The sequence below is a fragment of the Lissotriton vulgaris genome, chromosome 7 (genome assembly GCF_964263255.1).
Source record: "Lissotriton vulgaris chromosome 7, aLisVul1.2, whole genome shotgun sequence".
Taxonomy (NCBI): domain Eukaryota; kingdom Metazoa; phylum Chordata; class Amphibia; order Caudata; family Salamandridae; genus Lissotriton; species Lissotriton vulgaris.
Window position 1 is genome coordinate 851,688,877 of NC_141695.1, and position 8,221 is coordinate 851,697,097.

General features: G+C 49.1%; 1 pseudogene; it reads right to left on the reverse strand.

Moving 5' to 3' along the window:
* Positions 1-2,505: 2,505 nt before the first annotated feature.
* LOC147702555 (endoplasmic reticulum-Golgi intermediate compartment protein 2 pseudogene) lies at positions 2,506-3,261 on the reverse strand (annotated as a pseudogene).
* Positions 3,262-8,221: the final 4,960 nt, after the last annotated feature.

The following is an 8,221-nucleotide window of genomic DNA, read 5'->3' on the forward strand; positions in this document are numbered from 1 at the left end:
GTTAGCATCCTCAGCTCTAGGAGTGAGGAGCTTATCTCTACCTTTGCCTTCAAAGGAGAGCCACAAGATAGCTGCCCACTGACTCTGGGGGATGCACTCGACAGTGCAGGCCCTCTCCAAAGCAGTCATCCATTTGTGGATGTCATCCCCTTTTTTAAAGGGGGGCACTATCTTACTCAGGTGTCTAGTGTCTAAACTCCTGTCCTTTTCACTAGGTAAAATGCTGCCACCAGTGGGTTCTGCCCCACTCAATTTCTGCTCTTTAGCAAAGGCAAGTCTCTCTTTGGCCAGGGCAAGTTCTTCCCTTTCAATCCTCAGATTGACTTCCCTCATCTTTGCTTCATGCTCTCTCCTCTGAGGGGATGTCATCCCTCTGTGAGAAGAGGTCTGAGAGCCATTGGTTCGAATGGATCTGTTAGAGCCTCTGGATAGAGACCTAACTCGTCCACTCCCAATGTTAAGCCTGCCTGAGAGTGGCCCTGGGGGTCCCCCAAGTCCATTCTCATGCCTGCTTAAGTTGGTCCTTATGAGTCTACTGACTTCTACCTGACCCTTTTCTGCCTCATCCCCTGACAACTCTGTATCCTCTTCCTCTCCTTCACTAACTGTTCCATTGAGGTGGAGGTCAGGTTCCCCAAGGGTTCCCTCTAAGGGGGGCATGCTCCCATCTGGATTAGGAGGGCCTGTGTTAGAAGCCCTCCTGGCATCATACGTCTCTAAGAGACCAATCAGGAATGGGATTGCAGGGTTAGAACCCTGTTTTAGCTTCCTGGAGGTACACACTTGTCTCATCTCCTGGAAGCTAAGAGCTGCATATCTTGATATGACCTGTGGAGGGTCAACTGACACAAGGGGACCTCTGAGTTCCCTCCTTTGTCTGACATGCTTTTCTAGTGAGGTGTAAGTGGTGCACTTACCTACACTATTTGTTTGCCTACTGATCCCTTGCTAAGAGTTGTAGTCAGGGTGTGCTAAGCCCTGTTGAACTACAACAGCTGGTTCAGTAGAACTCAGAGTATTCTAAGCTAAGTTATATGTACCTTGGTACTTATGTGATCTTTCAAATGATATTCTTAGGATACGTGTGGTAAAACAACAGCAAGCTCAAATCCCAACCGCTGCTCACCAATGTGAGAAGTTGGCCTGATATGCAGTGCTCACTATTCTAGTGATCACTATGTATCATTCCAAACGACCCTTATTGATGATTGGTTGTAAGTCAACCTTATAGACCAGCTATCCTAGTAGCATGGACAAGAGCAGTCTTTAGGCTAAACTCTAGAGCAGCGTTCTTCAAACTGTGGGGCGCGCCCCCCTTGGTGGGGGGCGCAGCACCATCCCAGGGGGGGCGCGCTCCACTCCCATCTTCCCCTTGAGCCCGTTCCTTTGTCTGGGTGATTCTCCCAGGAGGGGGCCAATTCATGGAGTTGATGGCTTTGGCTGCAGTGCAGACAAGGAGTCTCCTCTGCTAAAAAGGAAAGCAAACAAACAGACACGCTTTCAGCTTTAGCAGAGGAGACCTCTTGCCTCCCACTGCAGCTGAAGCTGTCCCGTGAATTGGCCCCCTCCTGGGAGAGTTAGCTCTTCCCAGAAGGGAGAGAAGGTTTCCCTAGAGAGGGTTTGAGGCACGGGCGGGGTGGGCTCTGGCCCAGGGCCCCTGCTTTTCAAGGGGGGTGGGAGTGAGGGGGTCGGGAGTCTTAACATTCTTTAATTCGATGTCATATTTACTCCAAAGATGGTACAAAAATCATTTGTTTCGATGTGCTAGTACAGCCAGTTAAAAAGCCTTTTCAAACCATTTTAAATATTTCACTTCCCGATGGTATATCCCACACAACTCACATAGCAATACGTTTAATACAAATGTACATGTTCATACGACCACTGCAACGTTCTCTAGTGCAGTGTGCATCCTCGTACATTCAGTAACTCAAAAGTGCGTTTCCAGTTTATAACAACAATCGCTTTGAAACAACTGTATGCAGCAAATATAGGACAAAGTCACTGAAGATATAGCCCAATATGGTGAAAGCTTCAAGTTCCATACTAGTCGGCCTTGTGTGATCTTGGTCTATTCAGCTCCTTTTAATTCTCGCTTTTGAATTGGCAGTGCTTCCTTGAGCCTTGGTACAAATAGACGTGTGATGTTTTCAATTGATTTCTTACGAAGACACATAGAAAGAAAGAACAATGTAAAAGGCACATTCTGGTTGAGGGATGGAGACTAATACCATTTCCCAAACCTAACGCTGCCTCTGCTACTGATCGAAAAACTTAAGGTGAAATGCAAGTTTTTTCAAAGTGTGACCATTTGCATTAATTTCATTAAAAGGTCTGTTTCACAACAGGATTATTTTTGTTATGGGTTGATTTGCTGTGCTTTATCTTCTAATGGAAAGCCTGTACTTTTTCATTTTCCGAAATATACTGCACAAAGTTTTTGGTATTTTATTGAAATAAAATGTGGCTTTCATCACAACAATTGGAACATGGTTCCAGGTGTATTCAATGCGTACTGTTTTCTTCAAGTAGAAGTATGTGGTTATTTGTGTCTCCATGGTGCAGTGGAACAGTCGGTTGCTTGTAAGCTCCTAGCTTGAAACGACAGCAGACGATGTCTACAATAAATTCTGCCATTCCATGCAGCATGCCCGTTGTTGAGAAAATTCCACCAATAATACCACACAGTCTCACTAAGAACTGCCAAAATGGCATATGAGACTCTGTCACAGTCACCATTAGTGAACTAATGTCATATTTCATGACAATGCCTGATACGCCATGGCTGCCTGATGCATGATCAATCACAGGTTCTCTTTCTGTCACTGCTAACTGATGAGTGTCAGATGAGATTCTGAATGTTCTGAGTTTTGTTGGCACAATTGTGATAAAATACTGGAACATTTGGTTATGATCTGAGGCGATTTTTTCCGTTCCATCAAGGGTGTTAATAATGCCAGGAATCGGCTCTCCAAATGACATATGGTCAATTCGATGAGAAAAGTTGTATGTCTCGTGACCGACGAGTGCTGCCAGGTGTGCATGGCCTCGTGGATGTGGAATTGCCTTGCCAACTGTGATGTGAACGTTCCCTGCTACTTTGTTGACATACAGATGCCCGTGTATTCTGCATGCGTCTGGAGGTTGCAACAAAGAGTCTTCCCTTGGCGGCAGAGCTGTTGAAGAACCTTTGACAGCACTTTTGAAAACTACATCTTGAAGAGAGTGCTCCTCCTGCAGGCGATTCTGAATTACTTGCAGGGGGGGATGGATGGATGAGTGAGGGGATGGATGGATGGGTGAAGGGGTGGATGGATGGTGGGAGAGAGGATGGATGCATGAGTGGAGGGATGGATGGGAGTGGATGGATGTGTGTATGGTTGGAAGGGTAGATGGATGGATGGATGAGTGAAAGGGTGGATGTGGGGATGGATGGGTGATTGAGGAGGGTGGATGGACGGGGGATGGATGGAGGAGTGAAGGGGTGGGTGAGAGGTCAATGGATGGATTCATGAGTGCATGAGTGGATGGATGAGTGGGTGAAGGGTGGATGGAGGGATGGGTGGCTGGGTGAGGGGGGAATGGAGAGAGAGGGGGAGGATGGATGGATGAGTGAGGACAAGGATGAATGATTGGCAGAGTGGATGGGCAGGTGTGTGCATAGATGCGTGAGGAGAGGAGCATGGAGATGGATGGGTCAGAGAGTGCATGCATGAGTGGGGGGAGGGTGGAGAGTGGGAGGGATGGATGGGTGGATGGATGAGTGGGGGGTTGAGTGGATGGACGGATGAGTGACTGGCTGGATGGATGAGTGGGTGGGGGATGGCTGGATGGTTGAGAGGGTGGGTGGTTGGATGGATGGATGAGTGAGTGGATGGATGGGTGGAGGAGTGAATGGATGGGTGGAAGAGTGGATGGATGAATGGAGGAGTGGATGGATCAATGAAGGAGTGGATGGATGAGTGGGAGGATAGCTTGGGTGAAGGGGTGAGTGGTTGGGTGAATGAGTGGGTGGATAGATGGGTGAAAGAGTGGATGGATTGGTGAGGGGATGGATTGGGTGAAGGGATGGATGGATGATGGATGGATGGGTGAGGGGGTGGATGTAGGGATGGATGGGGAGATGATGGATGGAGGGATGGATGGTGGATGGGTTTGCAAGTGGTTGAAGGGGTTTGGATGTGGATGGGGCACAGATGGAGGGAAGGAATGAATGGTGGGGGAGTTGGTGGATGACAAGGTGTACATGATGGATGGGGAGGGTTGTGATGACTTCCTTTGCCTTGGAGGATTGTGTTTTGAGCTGTGTGGTACGCCTCTGTCGTTTCGCCACACCCACTCACAGGCCTGCAATTTGCTAGGCACTCTTGTTGTGTTGAGCATTGTTTGTCGGATATGGCCGGTGGTGTGCGCGTTGCAGGCGATCATGTGGTGTGCCGGATGCCCGAGGTTTCGGTCGGGTGGTGGGGGGGCCCAACATCTGGGGGAATTCAGCTGGGGGGGCTCAACCTGGAAAAGTTTGAATACCTCTGCTCTAGAGGGCGTGTTAAGCCAGCTGTTATACCATCACATATACCCCTTGAACACCAAGTGAAAGGACACCACACAAGTTGTTATGAAAATAAAAGGATATTTATTTATAACACAACAACCCTGGACTCTTTATGAGGACAGGGCGCTAAGCACAATACAAAACTCTTAAAGAAATACTGAAAGTCGCACAATTTACACAAATGCCCGAGGGGCACGAAAAACCATATACTATGGAAGTGGAATGCGAAATTACTAGCAGGTAAGTACTACTCTCAGAGGCTTTAGAACCGCTGGGCCTACAATGCTGAACCCTTAGATTAGAAGCAGGAGGCCTAGGGACGTCGTGTGCAGAGTGGAAACCCTCACGCGTAATGCGGGACAAAGTCTATGGATACTAGTAAATGCAAAGTTAGTGTTCTCGGGCGAACCCGACTAGGTAGGTCAAAAACGAAAGTGGATCTAGACACTTAGAGACTGGATCTACGCTGGAGCACCGTGGTACTCGGTTTACCTAGCCCAGGGGCTGCGGCTGCATAGGGTTCAAGTGTCGTCGGGAATCCTCGTTGACGAACCAGGAGCCTGAAGTGGAAGTTGCTGGCAGGCGACCAGTGAAGATGTTCTGGGCTGATCCAAGGACTGGATCAGTGAAGAAGAGTACCTGTAAGCAGAGGGGACCGAGTTCTGAACCACTAGCCAGTGGTTAGGTGGGCACAAGGATGGCACCGGACGAGGTCACTCAGCCAGGCGAAGAGGTGACACTGGATTCTGCTGCTGCACAGACCAGGGCGCTGATGTCGACCAGGCTGGAGGTCTGCGAGCTGTCCCACGTCGGATGTCTGCTGCTGGCGATGCTGGATCCGGTGAAGGAGGCAACAAGCCTTGGCCACGGCAAGCCCACGTGGCGACACAAAATGGCGTCTGGAGTGGACCAGGAGGGTCCGAGGAAGTTCCCTTTCAAGAGGAAACAAGGGCCAGTCTAGAGGAGCTAGACCAGCGGTGAAACAAACGTAGGACGTCGTCTGGAGGGTCACTAGCCAACGGGCAAGTGACCGGACAACGTGGCAAGCGACACAGAAGCAAAAGGGCCCCACGCAGATCTGGTGGATGCTGGGGGGCTGGACTTTGGTGCTCGTGCTGCTTGGGGTTGGGGCTTCTCTTACCCCAGTGCACCCACTCGAGGGTCCCTCGGTGGTCGTGCTGGATCAGTGTTGTGCTGGTTCTGGTGATAGCCGGGTCCTCTGGTCTCGTCGCACCTACGGTTCTCAGCTCTGCTGTAGAGGCAGGTTGAGGTCAAAGAGGGCAGGGAGTCCGGGTCTCGTCGTGCTGGTCAGTCTGGTTCCGGAGGAAGGACGTTTCAGCAAACCGCAAGATACTTAGTTGGTGCCTGCTGCTGCAGGGTGACTACTCCTTAGTCACAAGGGAGAAATCTTGAGAAGAAGTCTTGAGTTCCTTTCGTAGAAAGTAGTTTCAGGATTCAAAGATGATCTAATTTGGAAGGGTCCCCGCTCCTACCTTTATTCTAAAGAAAGGGGCTGGTACGCGACTAGGTCCTGCCCATGGGTGGGACCAGGAAGGGGGGTGGTTACACCCCTATCCCCTGTCCGGACTTTCCCCAGCTCAGGGGCTGGTGTGCCCCTGGAACTTGTTCAAGCCGGCATATGCACAGTGAGCACCGGGGTGCCACTTGCAGTCACCTTCCTATTCAGCCCTGCCTACCTAGGATACACAAAACCCTGTCTGGGATGGTGCTAGCACCGCCCCTGACAGGAAACCCTTTGTCCAAGCTCTCCTCGCTGGAAGGACTCCCAGCAGCAGGAGGTCAGACTTGTCTGTGGTGGCAGCATCCATTTTGTGATGCTGAGGCTTGAGTTAACTTTAATCGGGGTTCATAGTTACACACATGTCATGTCCCTCTAGAAGGGTGGAATGCTAACCCCGTCGCCAGAATTGGCGAGGGGTTAGTATTCCAATTCGTATGACACCTTACTCGACATGTTTTGATAAAGCGATACCAGAGTTGGCAAATAACCGCGAGGATTATAATGCACTTAAGAGTATATGGTATGCGTTATCATGGAACAGCTATTAGGACTTGGTTCCGCAAGCTGCAAACGGGCTCAGCTCATGCCAGAGCACCATCTCACATGATTCCAAGCACTCTGCCTTCAGGATTGTTAAGGCCTGCCATAGGAGTGACTGATAGGAATACATGTGTCCATTTTAGGGTTAGATATAGGTATACTATATCTAAAGCAAAGGGTGATTACACCACCTTGCCCCAGCTGTCGTGCAGCCAGTTGTGTCAGATTTAGATGGCCAGCCAGGGGTGGCATAATACATGCTGCAGCCCCTGGTAGGCCCTGGGTACACCTATGCCCTGAGTGACAGGGTCTGATAAGGTGGCCCAGTACCAATTGGTATATGCACCTAAGGTACACGTGTCAATTTAGTGAGAGAACAGCTAAGCTGTGGGTCTGATTAGCAGGCCCACAGCCAGGGAAGTCATAAACCAGTGAAGCAAAAAGCTAAAATCTGGGGTGATCATAGGATTGCAGACCCTACTCTCCCACACAAACATCCAGACCCAACACTAGATGGCAGGAGTATGCAAACATGTGAATCTACAGCTCTACACGTCAAGAATAGATGTTTACTGGGTAACTAACATAATCCATAGTTTAATGTGAAAGCTATTAACTACTGAATGTCTTCATGCAGTGGACAAAGATCTATCACCCTAAACTATTGTGCGGTGGCAGTGATCTGGGACATAATCATTGCAGGGTTGGGCACTATGGGGAGACTGGGGATCACTATATCATTAATTGCTCTCAAATCTTGGACCATTCCTCAAGATACTCCATCAGCGTTGCACAGAAGGAGAAGCAGCATGCTCCGTGGGCTTAATTCTATTCTTTTAATAATATCCTACCTCATCAACTCTTGTGTTTCAGGCTAATTCCAACCTGCTAAATCCCAGGCTCTGCTTTCTGTGACAAATTACATTGAGGAGTTTGTGGTAATTTCACACCCACCTTCAACCACACATGTACCGACTGGGCCCTGTGCATCATGCCTATTTCTCCACCCTTCATCCCCCAGAGTGCTGTCTACACTTTATTAGGTAAAACTTCAGTTCTCTCTTTTAATTTTGGAGAGGTCACACTGCACCACCATTAAAGTCATCACTTGATGAGTGATAACCGAATTGGAAATACCAAAAGCTTGCTCTAATTTACGCAAGAGTGGTAATTGGGTCACATCTGTAGCCGAATGTACAACCCCAGTATCATCAAAGAATTCTACAAGATGTCCACTGACTCTTTTTACTTAGGGGCCTTTTTGATCTATTGGGGCCTTAGGAACCTTCAAGCAGTCCCTCCTCTCGGCAGCAGCCCTATTGGACATAATTTGGTCCCGTAAGGACCCGAAAGCATTGTTCACCAAAGGAATTGGGTGGCACGCAGCCACTATGGCAGAGTGAGTTGGAGGGGCTAGAATTGAATTGGTGCTACTGTCGTGGAGTAGGAAAGACCAATTTGGTGGTGACAGTTAGCACATATCTGCTGGAATGAGCCGGTACTGTGGGACTACCACTGGGATTTTACCCCCTTCTTTTTCTAGCACTCGCTCCTCCAGTGTCATGAAACAGGTTAATTTGACTCTTCCCCTTCCTCAGCCTCTTCCC